Source organism: Ambystoma mexicanum, chromosome 9 (genome assembly GCF_040938575.1).
Source record: "Ambystoma mexicanum isolate Mex_15411 chromosome 9, UKY_AmexF1_1, whole genome shotgun sequence".
Taxonomy (NCBI): domain Eukaryota; kingdom Metazoa; phylum Chordata; class Amphibia; order Caudata; family Ambystomatidae; genus Ambystoma; species Ambystoma mexicanum.
The window spans coordinates 168,869,866-168,889,209 of NC_090931.1; the positions used below are offsets into that span (position 1 = coordinate 168,869,866).

Genomic DNA, 19,344 nt, shown 5'->3' on the forward strand with positions numbered 1-19,344 from the left:
TGCATGCGCCTTCTGTGCACCGCCCAAGAACACAACAACTCTTTGAATCCTTGAGTGTCATTTACAACCACTCAAAAGTTCTGCACCCCTTATGCGCTTCAGGTCCTATACATGTACATGATCAGTGACATCACCTCTGCAATACAGGAAAGAAAGAAAAAGCGTGGACACCCGCCCCCTCACTAAATTTATCACAACATTTTGAACTGCACCAGCAACCCAACAAAGACAAACAACATATGCACGGCCATCTTTCTGCCTCCTAACAGGGGATAACAATATTTCACGTGTACAATCTGTACCTACAGTGTTGCCTTGTAGATAAAAGGCCTCTGCGAGACTTAACAAAAAACACTTCTTCCGCGATGGAAGTTAGCTTCAGCTGCTAATCCCTATACACGGGGCTATTGTCATCAATGACCCGAGCTACAATGCCCAACCCACAGGAAATCCAATATTTACATAACTTCTATCATCCGTACCTTTGAGCCAATCATCTAGGCCAACTGCCGAAACTGGTCATTCCAAGATTGAATGTTCCCTAATTATGAACAATTAACATCCACCTCCGCTTCTTACCACCCCTGAGGCACTCAACACCACCCACCACCAAAGATTTGTTCACCCCTTCCCCTATTTGCCGAATGGCTGAGTCTATACTTACACTCCGTGATCAGCTGACATTGCTCGACCACCGGCTCTCCCTCAACCTGCCACTCCACCCTTCTGGTTTGCTGGGCATCCCACAGACAGTGGCAGGAATTTCTCCAAGGCGGTACCTGAGAACCTCTTCACAGTGTGCACCTCCCATGTATCTCTCGGTCTCTATGGGTCAACTCACAGCCCTCCAGGCATTGCAACAGGACGAGACGGCTTCATGCTGATCGATAGTAGCCAACCGTCCTCTGCTACCACTTTGTAATAGTATGCCAGAGAACGGGGGTGTTCGCATCAACAATATTACAAGTTAGCAGAGTATCTAGGACCCATCCGGAACCTTCCCCCTAGCAATAATGGAGGGCTTAGCCATGCGTAAGTTATACTGTCCTTTATTTTCCAATAGACAGGGATCATACAGGAAACCACACATCTCTGGCAATCTCAGCTTCTGAGGCTGTGTCACCCAGTTTTGTATTGTGGGGACGTGCATACTTTATCCCCAAAAACCTATGGGAACCCCCTATTGGTTAGCTCGGGCATACTATCTATGGAACCCATATACATCTGTATTTTCACTGGTCTTCCCATGTCAAGTGGCTTCACCTGAGCCTTCCCCAAACTATCTATTACTTTGATGCACGGTCGCACAAAGTCCATTGGCCCGTGCAACCTTCTACACCACCCCATGATCTGAGCGTCTGGATTGGCTGGAGCGGGTATCCCTCAGGCCTGGAACCTGTTTTGTTCACAGCGCTCAGTGTTCCTTTTCAATGCAATGACAATGAATATGTGTCCCCGTGCACATATTCATTTTTTTACTTTCAACAAAATACTCCTAAAAAGAAACATCTTTAAACACTCAGAATTTTCAATTTTTCATTCCATCTAAATATCACACTTTCCAACCTCCCTCACTAAATCCCTTATAGTGCTACCATTATCCACCTGCTCACACAAATGTGTATGCTGCCAAAGGATCCATATACAACACTTCAGCTTATATATAAAGTACTGTTCTTTCCCAACCACTACTATAAGACATCAAACACTGTGGCAACTACAATCCACCATTACATTACCACGAGGCCACAGTTTCCCTATTCTTTCAAAAGACTGCAACACATTACAGATACATTGCACCACAAACACAACACTTCTTTTATTAAAATCACCAGCACAAACATAACCTAGATATGCATCTTTTTTACACACCCATTTTTACCATGTTCCTTGTAATGTCCCAAACAACATTACTCACACTCAAATTGTTCTAACATCATAGTTACCATACTTTACTACACCACCTATAACACAACTTTATTAACTTTTTCCCAACAACTACTCCTCCCTTCATAAATAACAACACCTCTTACTAAAAGTGCTTCGCCATTACCACACATACCCACTAGCTTTCTTTTACAATTACAGGAAAACAAAGATTGCCGATGACAGCTACCAATAAAAGAACACTCTTCACCTCTTCAAAGTAAGTACATTAATATAGCATATCTATCTCTATAATTTTAACAATGTACTACCTCTATATATTAGCCTAGAGTATTCCTTTCAAGTCAACAACATTGTATTTCACTCGACTCATTATATTGCAACATTCACACTCTTTTGATTCCCAGCGAAACATTCCTCTTTATTCAATACACCACCCATTCCTTACTGGCTAACAACGCATCCATCTCTCATCAACTTATATACTACAATTCTACTTTCTTACTATTCCATACCCCTATCCACACAAGCTCCTAATTCCAACCCAAAAGGTTTCACGCTCATTGCATTCCAAATCACTATCACACATTAAGACACATGCACGCACACTACCCCACCCATTTTCCATTACACCCACACAGCCCTCATGCCTATGCACTAAATCACACCATTATACCAACTACTGTTTTCCTCAAAACATCATAATGTCCCTACTTATTCAATCACACCACCACTCCCTTACTCCCTAACCCAAGCCCATCACACCTGTACATAATCTTACTCTTACTACCTTCCCAACCACACCTATCATCCCACTACACAATCACACAGCACTCTATTCATCCCTACAATCACACACACACACCCATGAATAATACATGCATATACATTCCACAACTTTCAAACCCAAACTTTTTTTCCCCAACAGACAAAACAGAATGCCGACTAAAAACCAACTCAGGTAAGAAAACAAAGACAAAATAGAGCAGATAAAAATAAAAGCAAGGCATATAGTCATCCACCTCTAAAACAATGTATAGAAAAATTTAAACAAAACAGCTATTCACCTCACTCAACAAAACTAAACTAGCCAGCACTAAATAAAATTATGCAAAAATTAAAAGTAAAAAAATGTACAAACAAAAGCAGACCTACTAATGAACCTAACACTATATCTAGCAATGTTAATGTAGCCAAAGTAAAGCATTCCCAATTTTCTTTTTAAAGAAATTCCACCATAGCGTTCTTCACAATCTTATAAAGACAGCTTAGAAGTCTCAATCTACCCTTAAAAACTACTTCAGAAGACTAATCCTTGAAGCACTTATTGACAGCGCATTTCTACTCAAGAGAAAGTTGTTTATATTAATTTTAAACAGAATGAAACCACTACCTAAATTAATCAATACATTACAAAAAGTACTTCTAAATATGTGCAATGCCAATATAGATACCTTTTCAAACTTCTGTGAAGGTGAATGGCTTCACACAAGCAGCACAGAACCATATTTCAATGAAGAAGCTTATAAACAAGAACAAAAAATACAATTGCCATAGACAGTAATGGCCTAGGGTATGAAATGGTAAGAGACACCATTATGGCAAAAGAAATCCTTATCGGAAAAACATCCCCAACAAACTTTCAAACAAATGTTCCTTTTCCCAAACAAAACCTTTGAGTGTACAAATGGACATGCAGCTCAACATGTACCATACGCCAACAATCTTTCAAATCTTTACGACAATTCCTCAATCGAAATGTGAAACTAAAAGACAAAAGTAGAATGAAAACTTTACAAACCATAGACTCCTGCCCAGTACGCAGCTACACTGGACTGTGAGGACATTCATTAGCCTGATTTTCAGGAACTGGTTGCAAAAGCACCTACCGTCACATCACAATGTTAGCAACACACCATTCCACTATAAAAAAATCCTGTGCATAGATTGTACTATGCAAAAACTCCTGCTCTAGAACTGCAAAATGTAAATAACATTCTCCTACTTCCTCCTACATGGAACAGCCAAAGAACTGCTACGAGAAATAGAGCACATATAAAGTAAATATTTTGGGAATGAAGTTGACTTAGAAAACATTAGCAAAAACATCACAAACACCAACCTCCTAAAAACAACATACAAAAAAGAAATTGCTGTATCAAAACACATCTGCTGAAATACCAGACCAACTATGTGTCTGTTCTCACAAAACTTTTTATAAAAAGAGCACACAAATAGTAGATATGGTCTAAGAAAATAGAGGACAATGATGAATCCCAATGGTTTCAGTTAGCTTTATATCTAACAATAAAAAATAAATACAAAATAACTGACCCCTTAATAGTTTGCACATACTGTAATACAAAGCTTGACAATAACCAAATGCCATTATGTGCTATCACCAATAACAGTCCACTTCCAAAGGCTCTCCAACAACTTAACTTGTATGAGAGCATTATAATCCAAACAGTACACCCATATCAAGCTACAATATGCCTTCAACCAAAAGCAGCCAAATTGCCTCCATCTGAGTTACTAAAAGGCATTTGTGGTAAAGTAGTATATTTGCCATTAGCTCTTAAAGAAAATGTAGAAACTCTAGGAGTACTATGTCCAATAGCTCAATCTTTGATTGTACTAGTTAATGGTGTACCAACAAAGGACAACACAATTTGGCAACAACTAGTCGACTTAAATAAAGTTAGACAAGCCCTACAATATCTCAAAGAAAACAATGAATACTACAAAGATATAATCATAGAGGAAAGCTTAAGAGAAATCACCCAAATCATTCAGGATTCACCACAAACTGGCCAATTTAAACGTGTAGATCCTGTTACTGCGGCCAACATTTTAGACCAGTATACAATTCACCTTACTGCACTCCAAAGACACCATAGAAGATGCATTAGAAACCTATCAAATGCGCCAAGCCAAAGGATCCGCAATGAGCAGATGGGAGAAAAGTGTAGAAGTACGTTGTTTTCCTCTACTTTTTCATACAAGAAAAGCAGGAAGATAATGGTGAAAGAGCCACAGAAATTACAGCATCAGACTATCTCTCTTTATGAATGTATTCTGAAGACCCCAGATTCAGACAAAATGTACAATACATTTTCCACCTCCTGTTTGAAAGTGAACAGACAAGAAATTAAGAGAGATGAGATCATTGGAGAGTACTGAGAGTGCTAAGACATCACTGAAGAATTATAAAAAAGCCATGGTTAGGGCTAAAAGGGATTTTCTCCACAAAGAAATTGGAAATGCTAGCAACCAGCCAAGAGAATTCTTTGTGGTGGTTGCTAGGTTCTGCAAGCCAAACTGTATTGTTTCATCTCTTGAACCGTCGCTAGCAGAGGCGGATACATTCAATGTATGTTTCAAAGAAAAAATCAAAGCTACACAGGAAAGCATTGAGACAAGGGCCCAGGAGGTCCAGGCGTGTTGCAATTTGATAAATGACCTGGGCTCGAACCCCCAGCAGGATGCATTAGTAACAAGTAATAAAGAAAACTGTTTGAGGTTTTATTTTCAAACGGTTACAGAGGATTTTGTTTAATCCCTTATTTTAAATCTCAAGCCCACCAATGATTCCTTGATCAAAAATTAGCCGCCTGCACGGCTAGAAGCTTAGGACAAAATATTACTCCCTTTATGACCACATTTGTTAATAAATTGCTGGCCCAAGGCATTGTCCTGATGGAGCTAAAAAAAATCTTTCATTACACCATTAAAGACACAGAATCTGTATCCAGCCTGCTTAAAGAACTATCTGCCGGTTGCAGGCCTATCGTGGCCTGGAAAAATACTAGAGAAGGTGGTCACCTCACAATTTCAAACCTTTGTCGAGAATGAGGCATTACTTGATGGATTCCAGTCAGGATTTCGGCCTAAGCATTGGACTGAAACGGCCTTGTTAGCAGTGTATGATGAGTTGTTAGAGGTTGCGGACAAAGGGGGTCTCACTCTCTGTGTGATGTTGGATTGGTCTGCGGCTTTTGACACAGTTAATCACAACATCATACTTGAATGTCTGACAATGGGCGGAAATGTGTCTGAACAGGCCTTGAAATGGTTTGGGACATTTCTAGATGAGTTGATTTTGATTTGATTTTGGGGAATTTATAACACGCTCAGAACGAACCTAACCGTATAGTGGCGCAGATGGTATTTCTTGCTTAAAGCAGCTAGCACAGAGTGTATTCATAAGCATATTCTAAACAGAGATGGAACTCTAGTCACAACACAATAACCAGATTTTATTTAAACAAAAAAGTGTTTATGGCCTTCTGAAAGTTAAGCAGAGAGTCTAAATTCCGCATTTCCCTAGGTAGGCTATTCCATAGTCTGGGACTATACACCAAGAATCTTCTATCCCCTCTAGATACAAATGTAGATGAGGGGATGGTTAACAGTGCTTGGTCACTTAAGCGTAGACATTTGGATGGTTGATAGTACCTAAACATGTCCTTAAGATAATCCGGTGCCATATTATTCAAACATTTGAAAATCAGACAGGCTATTTTGAACTTAATGCGGTCTTCAACTGATAACCAATTGAGTTGACGATGGAAGAAGGAGACATGAGCAGTTTTCTTTAGCCCGTAAATCAACCTGACTGCTGCATTCTGTGCTCTTTGCAGTCTGCTAATTTGTTTTTTTGGAATGCCCACCAATTGACTATTGCAGTAGTCAAAGTGGGCATTCGTAAGCGCTCCCACTACCTGTGCATATGGAATATAGGGAAGTGTTTGCTGTAGGAGCCGCAAAGAATAGAAAATAGCTTTCACCTTGGCTCCAACCTGGCTTTCGCTGCACAAATGATCTTGCCAAATGCAGCCAAGGTTTTTAACTTTCGTAGAGAATGTAAGTTCCACTTCAAATAGCTTAGGAAGAGGTTGAGTTTTTATTGTGGTCATGAGATGCTCAGGACCAAACAGAATAAATTCTGTCTTGGAAGCATTCAGTTGTAATTGATTAGAAGCCATCCATTCACTGATTTCCTGAAGGCATTCACCAATCTTGATAATAGTTTCTCTAACCTTATCGATTGTAATGAAAATCTGAGTGTCGTCAGCATAAGACTAGAAACTAATTCCATGACGTCTCAGAATTTCCATAACCAATCGAAGGTAGAAGTTGAAAAGGAGTGGCGACATTGAAGAGCCCTCTGGGTCCTCACAGTCCACCATACTAGGGACTGAGGTAATGGCACCCAGTTTAACACACTGTTGACGCCCCTCCAAGAATGACCTGAACCACCGAATGGCCTGCTCTGAGACTTTTCCAATCGACCTCATGGTTGACCGTATCAAAGGCGGCTGACAAGTCAAGCATCACTAAAAGTGAGAGCTTGCCCTGGCCAGCCACCTTCAACAACTCATCATAGACTAAAAATAACACTGTCTCTTTGCCAAATTTAGGACGGAACCCCGACTGTAAGGGATCTAGAAGTGATTCCTCTTCAACACATGCCTGTAGTTGAATAGTCACCACCTTCTTCAGTATTTTCCCTGGCATATTTCAACAGGTGAAATCTGGGGGCTATATCTCAAACCCTATTGTGATGAGCTGCTGAGTCCCACAGGAATCTTCACTTTCCACCTTGTTGTTTAATCTATACATGCAACCTCTATTGAATATTGTGAAAGGTCATGGCCTGAGCTACCACTCATATGCCGATGACACAAATCTACATTAAAATTGAAAACATTGAGGAGGCCTTTATGAGAGTTAATCACTGTTTGGAAGACATAAATAGATGGATGTCTAGAAATCAACTTCAATTGAACACAGCGACAACAGAGCTGATCCTGTTTAGACCTGGGAAGCAGGTTTTGGCTGCAAGGGAATCCTTTGGCCCATGTATTCTTGGGGCGGAACTTCAATTTACTGCTAAGGTTAAGAACCTAGGATGCGTATGGCAGGTGAACATGGGTAGTGAAGCACAGGTTGGGGCCAAGGATCAGTCTGTCTACTATTCCCTGTGGATGCTTCAACGGGTTATACCATTTATTCCTGAAGAAGAACATGCAGTAGTGGTGGGGGCTATCACAAATATATTTTAAGAGCCTTTTGATGGGTATCCTAGCCAAACAATAATACAGGCTGCAGAAGACCCAAAATACTGCAGTCAGGTTGATTTGTGGTCTGGGGAGGGCAGACCATGGACCTCATTATAAGCTTGCCGGTCCGGGAACTACATACCAGTAAGCATGCAGGTACCGTAGTTCCCGGACCAGCAAACTACGAGTTCTGCTTGCGGGTGTCATTGTGGCCACCAGGTCTGACCTGGCGGCTGTAACTGCACCCACGAACAGTGTATGTCGGATGCACCGGCACCGTTTATAACAGTGCCGATGCATCCGGCTTTCCGATTCCCATTGAGCCCTATTCCCATTGAGCCCTATTGGGCTCAAATGGGAATGGGAAAGAATTTTTTCTGGTGCCCAGGAATGGCCATAATGACCCGGTAATTGCCCATTTCTGGGTGCCGAAAGAACAAAATACTGGCAGCAGCCGTGCCTGTATTACAGGCACGGTTACAACCTGCCTCGTAATAAGACCCTATGTCTCACCCTTCGTAGAACACTGCACTGGTTACCGGTTGAGGACTGTATTAAATTCAAGGTAGAATGCATGATCTTCAAATGTCTAAAGACACTGGCCCCAGAATATCTAAGCAACACAATCTCTCTCTATAATCCTCAGAGGGCACTTAGGTCAAAGGACCAACTGTTGCTGAGCAGTCCCCAGTCAGTATTTGCTACCAGAGGAGACTGAAGGTTTGCAGACTTCGGTCCTAAACTCTGGAACAGCCTACCGTGGGAAATTAGGGAGTTTCAGACCCTTGCCCAGTTTCGGAAGGTCTTAAAAACATTCTTGTTTAAATAATAATAGTACAGTACACCATGTGACTTCTCATCCTCTCTCTATCTACATTTTATATGCATGGGTTTCCAATTGAGCCTTTATACAGTTAAGTCCGTCTCGGGCGCATTATAAATACTCAAAATCAAATCAAAATCAAACTAGCAACTCTATGTTACGGAGTTTTACACACATTAAAAACATGCTGGCAAACATGCGTGGTGCAAAAGAATACTGGTTCCGACTTCACGCTGATTGATGTACGTTGTATACTAAGGACCCTAGGCCCACCCACATGGTTTGTTACTTTAAGGTGTGCAGAATATGACTGGGATGATTTGCATAACTTCTTACGCACTTCAAACCAAAATAAAGAGGGAATAGTTATAAAAACACCAGGAGAACTCGTGACCCTGTCAATGTATCAAGGTATTTTCACCATCACTGCATTGTCATGCTGCACTTATCTGCAATAGAACTACCCCTCCACTCAGAGAAGTGGAACACTTATTTTGGAGAAAAGAATATCAATCTAGAGGAGCATCACACGTCCACATGCTTTTATGGATACAGTATGCTCCCAAATTTGGCCATGGCAGTGATGCCACTGTTCTACAGTTTACTGAAAAATACATTACCGGCGACATTCATTTAGAAACCACACATAGTGACCTATGTACACAAATCGTATGCTTCCAAAAACATAGGTGTGGCAAATACTGTCGATGTAGATATAAAAACGAAGGCAAATACTATACCAAATGTCGCTTCGGCTTCCGTAGACCAGTTTGCACAAAAGGACATGTAAATAGCTTGATGTTTTTTGGTAGACACAGTATAAAAGGCAAATCCTCTAACAATACATACATCATTAAAAGGGACAAAGCATCCAAGTACATCAATGATTACAATGCAATCATTGCCCTCTTGTGGAACGCAAATATAGACGTACAATACATTGCAGACAATTCCACTGCAGTTGCAAGATATGTCACAGCCTATCCCACCAAAGCTGAGAACACAGAGCTAAAAGACCTCTGGGATGACATATCATCTGACAAAACACTGTCACAAAAATTGTACAGCTTCGGTATAAAAATGCTCTCCCATGGAGAATGTGGGTGCTACAAAGCTGCAGACCATTTAACAGGTACAGCCTTATATGGCAAATCTGAAAACATTGTCTGGCTAAACATTGGTCTAACTTCATCCCAAAAAAGAGTTCTAAAATCCTACCAAGAGATAGAACAATAGCCACGAATGATCCCAACAGCCAAGATATTTAAAAATAACAATTTAATTGACACATACTTCCCAAACAGAAGTACTGCTTTAGAAAACATGTGCCTGTATGACATAGCCCAAAACTACACCTACAAAAACAATGTCACACCAGATGAGACAACTGGCAAATATTCAGTCTCAACTTGTGAAGGAAGCCTAGTAATACTTACCAAACTCAGACTAATTAATCATATAAAGTTATGATTTAAATCTATGCAACATAGAGAACTTTATTGCATGGCCCTACTACAATTTTTTTAACTTGTAGAAAAGAAGAATAATTATTAGATGACCATGACTCATTTGAAGCTGCATTCAAGGCAAATGAAAGCAGTATAACAAATGTCAATTTCAAACAATACAAACAAATGTTGGACAATGAATGCCAACAAGAGGAAGAAATACAAGCCCTACTATATAAAGACACCTTTGAGGACAGTCAACCTTCTCTTACAGGAAACCAAGAACCACTTGGAGAACCACTCATTATAAATGAAGTACAAATAGCCATGACTGAGGAAGAAAATACCATGTATCAATCTAAACAATCTGAAGACGACTTGTCAGTGCTCAAATCACAGCTAAATGATGAACAACTCCCCATTTTTCTAGACATCACCGAAGAAATTTAGCATGGTTTTAAACATGAAACTAAAACTTGTAGCTGTAAAAATTATAAACCTCAGCACCTGTATGTAAGTGGTGAAGCTGGTTCTGGCAAAATGTTCTTAATTAAAAACATCATCAAATTCCTACAAGACTTACAACAACCTTTCAGCTGTGATAGCAGCCCCCACAGGTTTAGCTGACTACAACATAGGAGGTGTAACTTTACAATAACTACTGCTCCTTCCAGTAGAACACCAAAACAAAATTAAAATACTACAAATTATCAGCAGAATTCTGAAACATATCGAAGTGCTCCTGATAGATGAAGTAAGCATTGTTTCCAACCTCGTGTTGGCTTTAATTCATCTCAGAATGCAAGAAGTCCTAAAAGCCGACTACAAAGAACTGTTTGGAGGAAAGCACGTTATTGTTTTTGGAGACCTCCTACAGTTAACACCTTTAAAAAGTCAACCTATTTTCAAAACATTAGGACACAAACAATGCCGTAACACACTCTGCAGCATTGGAAATGTAAATCTCCATGTTATTTTGCCTGGCATAGTACGGTTAGCGGTTTCAATAATATGGGCAAGGTTGTCAAAGCTTTGAAGTTACGAGGTCCTGTCAATTTCCCCAACCGCTTCTCTATTATAGGCTCACCTCAGGCCTACATATCCCTGCCTGCCTAAAATGCAGCAACTACAATGAGACCTGTTTCTTGTCCCAAAGGTTATTTTTTTCTACTCGGAAGGCGGGACGCGCCTGCCCATATTATTGAAACTGACAACCGCACTATGCCAGGAAAAATAATATTCTACATGGACTTCCCAGTCCACATCTAGTGAGTGCCACCCGGCCCCTTCCACGCACTCTCGACCCAGCTCATTAACCACCCCTAATTGTTGTCCTTGCTTCTGTGTAGGCACTCATAGTGAACACGCACAGCAAACCGACTTAGCCTTACATAGGCAATAACTCTCACACCGTGGAATTAAGTATTACAGGGACCCGACTGTTCACAGCCACAGAGCCTTTAAGCAATCTCACAATGACAAAGCACAACCGGTGTGCCTGGCCACACTATCGGGTGCATTCTAAACCACACCCCTATTTGTACTTGGATACCACCTATATCTCATGCAGAGGCCTGCCCAACAATGTACTGTATTTATGGATGCACAAAAGCCCTTCACAAAACACTGCCCCACACAAGATTAGACCTTACCCAGCAATTAGTACACACATTACATTCCACTGCATGCTTGCTCATAATACCGTCAGGCTCTCAGTGATAAGAGAATACTACGTTTTCGGTAATACATTGAAACTAACCCCAGCAATGCATCTATTCTCCCAACCTCCCTGTCTTTCCCATCTTGTACCCCCCCTTTTTTCTCCTTTTCCTTTTTTACCTTGCAGGTTTTGAATGACTAAAATATAATGAGACACTATGTTTTGCAAATTGATGTGATAACAAAGATACAAGTATAAATGCATGACTCATTTAAATACTGTATTAGTTATAAACACCTGACCAAAACTGCCTTGACAAAGCCAGATGGGTGAAAATGTTGGCCACTTTTCCAAATACTGTATTTCCTCAAAATAGGAGTCTACAACAATATGTTGAAATGATACTTTTATCTGTCACTTACTAACACAAAATCTCACAGGATGTGATATATATGGCTGTATTAATTATAAAAGTATAGTTCAGTTTATGTGGCTTAAATAAATTGGACACCATACTACTTATACAAATAGATACCCTTTTTTTCTTGGAGCGCTTGCAAAGGGATGTATCCACCTCTAACCCTATCTTAAATAGTAGACTAATCCATGAGTTGTATGGCTGAAACACATCTCATCCTGATGTCATGGAACAATTAACTCAACAAAGTATAAAATGCATGTCCTTAATGCCAACCCTTGCAAGCTGTAGTCAATTCTATGATACAGTGTTGAAAAATGAAAAAAGAAATGCAACCCATACTGTATATCAGCTCCACAGACAAACTAGAAGTGAATGACATGACACTCCGTATGTGTCAACAAGCAACAGCACGACTAAATAACTTAGAAAAATGTATCTCCAACACAGCTGGATTAGAAAAGTATTAACTCTGTGCCTAAACCACAGAATAATTACCAAACATAACCTTGACACAGAAAAACAAGGTTTAGTCAATGAAGAAATTGGTACAGGTGTTGACTTCCAAACATATCCACATGACAGCAACATTCATTTTGTCAACATCCACTTTGACAAATTTGACGAAGTAACAAAATAGGCCACACAATAACACGTTTCCTTCTTTTTAAAGATATGTACGTACACAGAGAACAATTCTCTCTATCTCTTGCATATGCTGTCACTATTTACAAATTGGAAGTTCTAACCCTGGATCACGCATTGATTGGCATTGGCAGCACAGTATTTCAAGAAGCTAAGAGTTACTTAGCACTTTCACATCTGCATACACCCAATGGTCTATTCTTAGTTAGCTTTGATGCAAACAAAGTCAACGCTGACATTCCTTGCATCCTAGAATACAACAGGCTATGTGCATTGTGCACCCCACATCTAGATATGTACTTTGTCCCTCAAAAAAGCAAACCTTTAAAAAGAAAACTACTACAAACAGAACCTATAACAAATCTCCCAGTAATACCGCTAAACAAACAAAGAACAACTGCTGCACCATCAAATAATGCAACTACAAAACTCTGTAGTGCAAAAACAACTGCACCTCCATCAGAAGACAAACAGAGAAAAGTCGCTTGTCAAAACACAACTACAGTCCCATCAAAAGATACAAAGGCACAACTCTCTGGTCCATTTAAATTCAGCAACACAACTGCAGTAAATTGCTATGCAAATGTAGCAATCAATATTCTCTTCCATTGCCTCCAATTGCTCACAACATTTACTTAAATGGCTCAGACCAGTTATGCTTGCAAATGCTCATCCTTCTTAGAAATGCCACAAATAATCCTGACAGCACTTATAGTGTCTCAGTTATAACCCAAGAATTCCAGATTTTATAGACATGGAAACATACATGCACTCTCTGCAACCATGCTTCCAAAATGCACATCTCTAATGAATGATTTGTGTATGTATCCATACCAAATTGTGAATCCGCTCTATTTCACCAGCTTCTACAGAATACAAATGATGGCATATTATAATATTCCTTCACCCAAAATGTACTCACTAAAGTATAGGACGATTAACAGTTAGAATATGGCAACGGGTATCTAACTATATCTAAAATACTATAATAGTACTTTCAAAATCCAAGACAGTTAGAATACGCCCACAGGTATATAACTACATTAACTCCCAATGACCCAATGATTATTTCATGTCAATACAACAAAAGTGTAGCACATACTAATGTTGTACCAAACAAAGTACATAGAATTTACTATTTATGAGGGTCAAAAAAGTAAATTGATATGTACAATTGCATGCAACTAAAGGTTTAAACTATCTTGTTTAACAAATTAGACAGTTTTTTTCACAGAAAAAGAACCAGAGATTCCAGCTTTGTTAGCAAATGCAACTAAGTAACCATACAAAGTATTATCCTATTTATTATCTTCACAAACAAATACATATTTCATAAGTACTATCCTCAAATGTATTACAATCAGAAATACCATATACACTTCAATTATATCATTCCACCATATTACAAATACTGTAAACTCCCACTACAATACATATAATTACTATACACATATTACTATAGTGTGTGTGGCCAGTGGCCACAACCAGAACAATCAAATTAAACCATATAACAAGTATGTACAATAAACCTTCAAATAACAAGACTCGCCCAGAATCCCCCCCAATCCAAATGATGTCCGCGGACACTAAAATTGACTGCGGACTCAGCAGCACGGGCACCCCTTTTTTCACCTATAAAAGCAGCTGCATATCAACTTTATTCCACTCCATCACCCTTTCAAAGCCCTCTTTCAGTCACTAAATAACCCCAAATATGCTTTCAAGACTTTTGCACATCGTGCTGTTCGCGAACAACAGCGGTTGTCCGCTCATCCAATATGGTGACCACTCCAAAAATTATGATGCACCTCACGTTTCTGAACATCCAATCAGCGTGCATCTTTGGTGTCTGTGGACACCAAGCCACCCTCTGATTGGTCCAGAGAGGTCAGCGGACACCGAATCAGGAAGTGAGTCCACAGACCGGACCCAAATATCACACATTTTGTATTACCTACTTTTTGGCAATTTTTTTCTTTTAAACTACAGGATGGATTTACACCAAATTTTCAGAAGCATGCTTTTGGGACCAAGTCGCTGCTCTCCGTGCAAGTTTGGTGAAAATCCGTCAAGCAGTTTGGGCTGTAGGTGCGAGAAACATTCTTTTTCTATTGTGTATATGAGGATTTCAAACATTTTGGGACCCCCCTATAATTTGGCCCTCCACTGGACGAAACCAGAGCAAACTTCAGAACATCATTTTGAGGTGGCAATATACTTCCTTTGCAAAGTTTGGTGAGGATTCCTTGAGGGGGGACAAAGTTTTAAGCCGGCCAAAAATTGTTCTTTCTATGAGTTGAGAAACTTAACCATAACTACACGGTGGCTACCACAGGCTGTGTAATATATTACAGCAGCCCTCTAGTTATGGTGTGAGTAGGAGCGTCTTAAGGACTACTCATTATGTTCGGAAGTCCATGTTGGCTGAATCCATTTTTAAATATACATTGAAGAATCATTGAAAATAAAATAAAGTAAAATGTTTTTGCATGATGTACCGGAACAAGTGCTCTTTGTATTTTAGTACTGGCTAATGATGTTTGCTGGAAATGAAAAGGCAACAACATAGTTAGAACAGTTGACTGAAAGTTTTAGGCAGTTTGTCCCGCAACCGTGATAAAGAGCACCCGCTGGTTGTAGGCTTGTACACCACTGTGTGGCAACACGTTGCTGTTAATATATATTATAGGGTGGCAATACCTGCCCTATACTTAAGGTGAGTCGGAGACACATAGGAACCCCTCAAAATTCTATTGTTAATAACTTTTCATTGGAATAACGGATTTGGCCAAAATTTCGAAAGTGATTAAAAGTCTGCACCTTCCCTCATGCCCCCAAGACTGCAAAGTTTCAAGTTTCGTAAAGATTTGTTAAAAAATCAAAAAGTTATTAAGTGTAAAAAAAGTTGCTTTTTCCAAAGTGTGGCCTACTTCTCATTCATTTTCCCATAGACAAAAAAAGGGCAATTGTTGCCAAAGCACACAGCCCAAACTGCTGGATGGATTTGGACCTGGTCTGAAACAACTTGGGCATTAAGCAGTGACTCACACACCATGCATGGTTTGGGGTTATTCCGTGCTGTAGTTATTTTAAAGTTTGACAGAGAAGGGGGTGCCCCCTTCTCCAAATATTATAGTTATATCTCCCATGGAGCATTGCAGGATCATGGTTTTCAGAAATGAAATGACCGCCATCTTGTTTTTCTCTTGATGCAAGAGATATTCGAGGTTATAGACGAGGTTATGGGAGAATGAAATGCAGTAAAAAGCTATTTGCAGGTCAAAAAACATACAAATGCCATCAGGGTAGAGGTTGGGTGAATTCTAGCAAGCACTGTTTTAAATTTGGGAGTTGGAGGCTGTCCAGGGACCGAGTTTGCAACACAAAGCTTTCTGTAGCCTGCCGACATCTGAAAGCAAAATGTGTCACAGAAGCAGCATCTGCTCTGGGGTGAAAGGGAGAAGGCAGGAGGTGAGGAGATCTGGCACAGATGAGGGGTTCATGACAGCCTGGGAAGCATTGTTTTTCCAGCTGTTTTACTGATATTCACCACTATATTAATGTGTAGATCAGTGCCTGCGGTCCCATTTTTTTTACATTTTATTTTCTGTGGTTGAAAAGTCACTGGCCATGATTCAATTGCCATCCAGGACTCCCATTCATGCAGTAAACAGGACAGACTCTGCTTAGCTTCAAAGTGAGGAAGGGGAAAGCTGCCTCAGGACATGTTGCTTGATAAATGAGACATACTTACAAGACCACTTAGAGGAATAGGTTGGCTCTTTTCTTGCTTTGAAGCTAAGCAGGGTCAGCCCTGCTTTGAGGCTAAGCAGGGTCAGTCCCAGTTACTGCATGGATGAGTTACCAAATGGGCATCTGAATTTTTTACTTTTTTGAAACTGTGCTACTGTCAGTCCTTGAAGGTGTTGCACTCAGACAATTATTTTTCTTTGCTGAATTGCATTTTGGTCTTTGTACTCTCCCAGTCTATAATAAAAATAAAAAGCAGGTATTTTTACAGAAACAGTGAGTTTCCCATCCCCGTAGTTCCTGTGACAAACCTTGCTGAGCTTAAAAGCAAAGAAGGGGCAAGATTCCCCAGGCCATGTTGCCGGATAAACAAAACAAACTTACAAGACCACTTAGAGAAATGGGCCAGCCCTTTTCTTGCTTTGAAACTAAGCAGGGTCAGTCCCGGTTAATGCATGGGTGGGCGACCGAATGGCAGCTGAATTATTTACTTTTTTTAAACTGTGCTACTGTCAGTCCTTGAAGGTTTTGCACTCAGACAATGTTTTGGCTTTTGCTGAATTGCATTTTGGTCTTTGTAGTCTCCCAGTCAATAATAACAAATAAAAAACAGGTATTTTTACAGCAACAGTGGGTTTCCCATACCTGCAGTAACTGGGACGAACCATGCTTAGCTTCAAAGGGAGGATGTGGTCAGCCCACTAAAGCCATTTTGCCTAATATATGGTCCCCCCCCTTAGAAGAATCCGAACTGGAGCAGAAAAAGACTATAGACCTAAGCGCTTATACGGTCAAAATATATGCCACATTTTGGGCGTATATGAAGTTATAGACAAATCGCAGCAGGTGAGTGTGTGGTTTAGGTATATTGCTCAATACATCACATTAAGTAACATATAAAGACACAGATACAGCCACACTGCGCATATGTCAGAAATTTTAATGCGAGGTTGCATATGATTTATTTAGTCCCAAGTCAGCCTGACACGTGTTTCAAGCAACTGCTCTTCTTCTGAGGCTTCTGCGCTCTTATATTCGTTCACATATCACTTAATATTGTTGATCATGGTGACTATGCGGTAATGGATATCTCAATGTTTCCTCGCAATTGTGGTGCTAAAGAATCTGGTTGACAGCGCTTCATTCCGCCGAGAGGCCAGATTCTTTTAAAAACCTTTAGTTTTTAAAAAAAAGATTTTAGTTTTTAGAAAAACCTTTAGTTGCAGGGACATTAAAGTGATCAATACTTTGTAACAAAACCTTCCAAATGCAAGGAAAAAATGTTAGTTGCAGGGACGTTAAGATGAGAACTTAATGCAACAAAACCCTTGAAATTCAGCTAAAGCCACCTTAACTTTGCGACCCCTGTTGCGCACCATAAACTGCTGCATTTTTCACACTAACATTTGTTTTGTATAACGAATTGCGTGGTCAGGAACATGATCCTGAAAATGCAATTCATTAAAAGGTTGGTGTGAAGAATTAAGCATACCCTTTAATTTGTTTACAGAGTCCAGTGGAGCCTGATTGCATTAATCTGCAACCAGATGTCTGGTAGGGTTCCGATATCATGTCATTCTACGAAGGGAAGCCAAGAACAACCGTTCCATCATCGGACTAGCTTCAATGCGCAAGGATTCCTTGGCCCATTATTTATGACACTGGGTTACTTCCTGGCTTATATTGCTTGAAATACTTGACATTTTGGCAGTTTATCTTTCCAAACATCTGGGTTCTTAGCAAACCTGACAAAGTGTAGATCTCTTTTTCAATAATTTGATCGATGCATCTGTGGATGAAAAAATAGATTCTGCTCTGAAAGGGAATCCCTGGTGTCTTTTAGTAATTTATAACAACAAATCTAAGGCATGGCAGGCGTCCTTAAATTATTTTGGACTGAGTAATATTCAGAAGAATTCATGGCACATTTCTTATAGGATTCTGATAAGCTACCTATTAATAAAATCAGTGGGAAATTTGTAAATGGCCATGAAAGAGATTGCATGGTACATAGATAGTTGCAAGACACATAACAGTGTGGTTAGGGACCGGGTTGAGGGCAGTGGGCTCTAGCGGATAGACAATATGCCCCATGGTGCACACAAAGAAATGTGTGTCATCCTGTTCAGTCATTGCAACCACATGTCAGACCTATCAAGCGGCTCCTGCAAGTGCAAGTCTTGCATTCTACCCAACCATGAAGGAGGAAACAGGGAAGATCATGCAGCCTTGTAAGTCCCAAAACACAGACTGGTCATCAGGGCAATGGGGCAAGCCCTAGAAGGCTGGCCCTTCAGGCTAGGGTGGGCCATGTCTCCGGACCAATCTGGGCCCGTTAGGTAACCTAGAGAAACTACATGGAACTACAGGGGGGTTGTTGTTCCTGCCAGACTGTAGTTAAAATGCCTATGGCATTATTAGGCATATGTTACTGGCAAGGGATGAGATGTTTCTTAATTATGTGGGCCATCAAGGAATCATTCCTCACAAAATACCTCTCAACAAAGATACATCATAGAGCAGATAACGTTTTTGTTCACAATTCAGAATGTATCTTATGTCTTCTAAAAGAACAACCAAACATAACATGAATAAAGAAGCAGGTGTAACATATACGAAACAATGAGACATGAACAGTAAGATGTCAA

The 19,344-nt window shown here is 40.1% G+C and overlaps 1 protein-coding gene across 3 annotated transcripts in view; it reads left to right on the forward strand.

The window, feature by feature from the left end:
- Nucleotides 1-19,344, forward strand: part of MFRP (membrane frizzled-related protein) — a 246,111-nt gene that overhangs the window by 52,461 nt on the left and 174,306 nt on the right. Inside the window, exon 2 of one of the 3 annotated variants that reach the window (XM_069614362.1) lies at nt 2,089-2,146. The exons of the other annotated variants lie outside the window; for them this stretch is intronic. The gene's annotated coding sequence lies outside the window, so the exon portion shown is untranslated. The remainder of the gene's footprint in view (nt 1-2,088; nt 2,147-19,344) is intronic. 3 annotated transcript variants of the gene reach the window in all.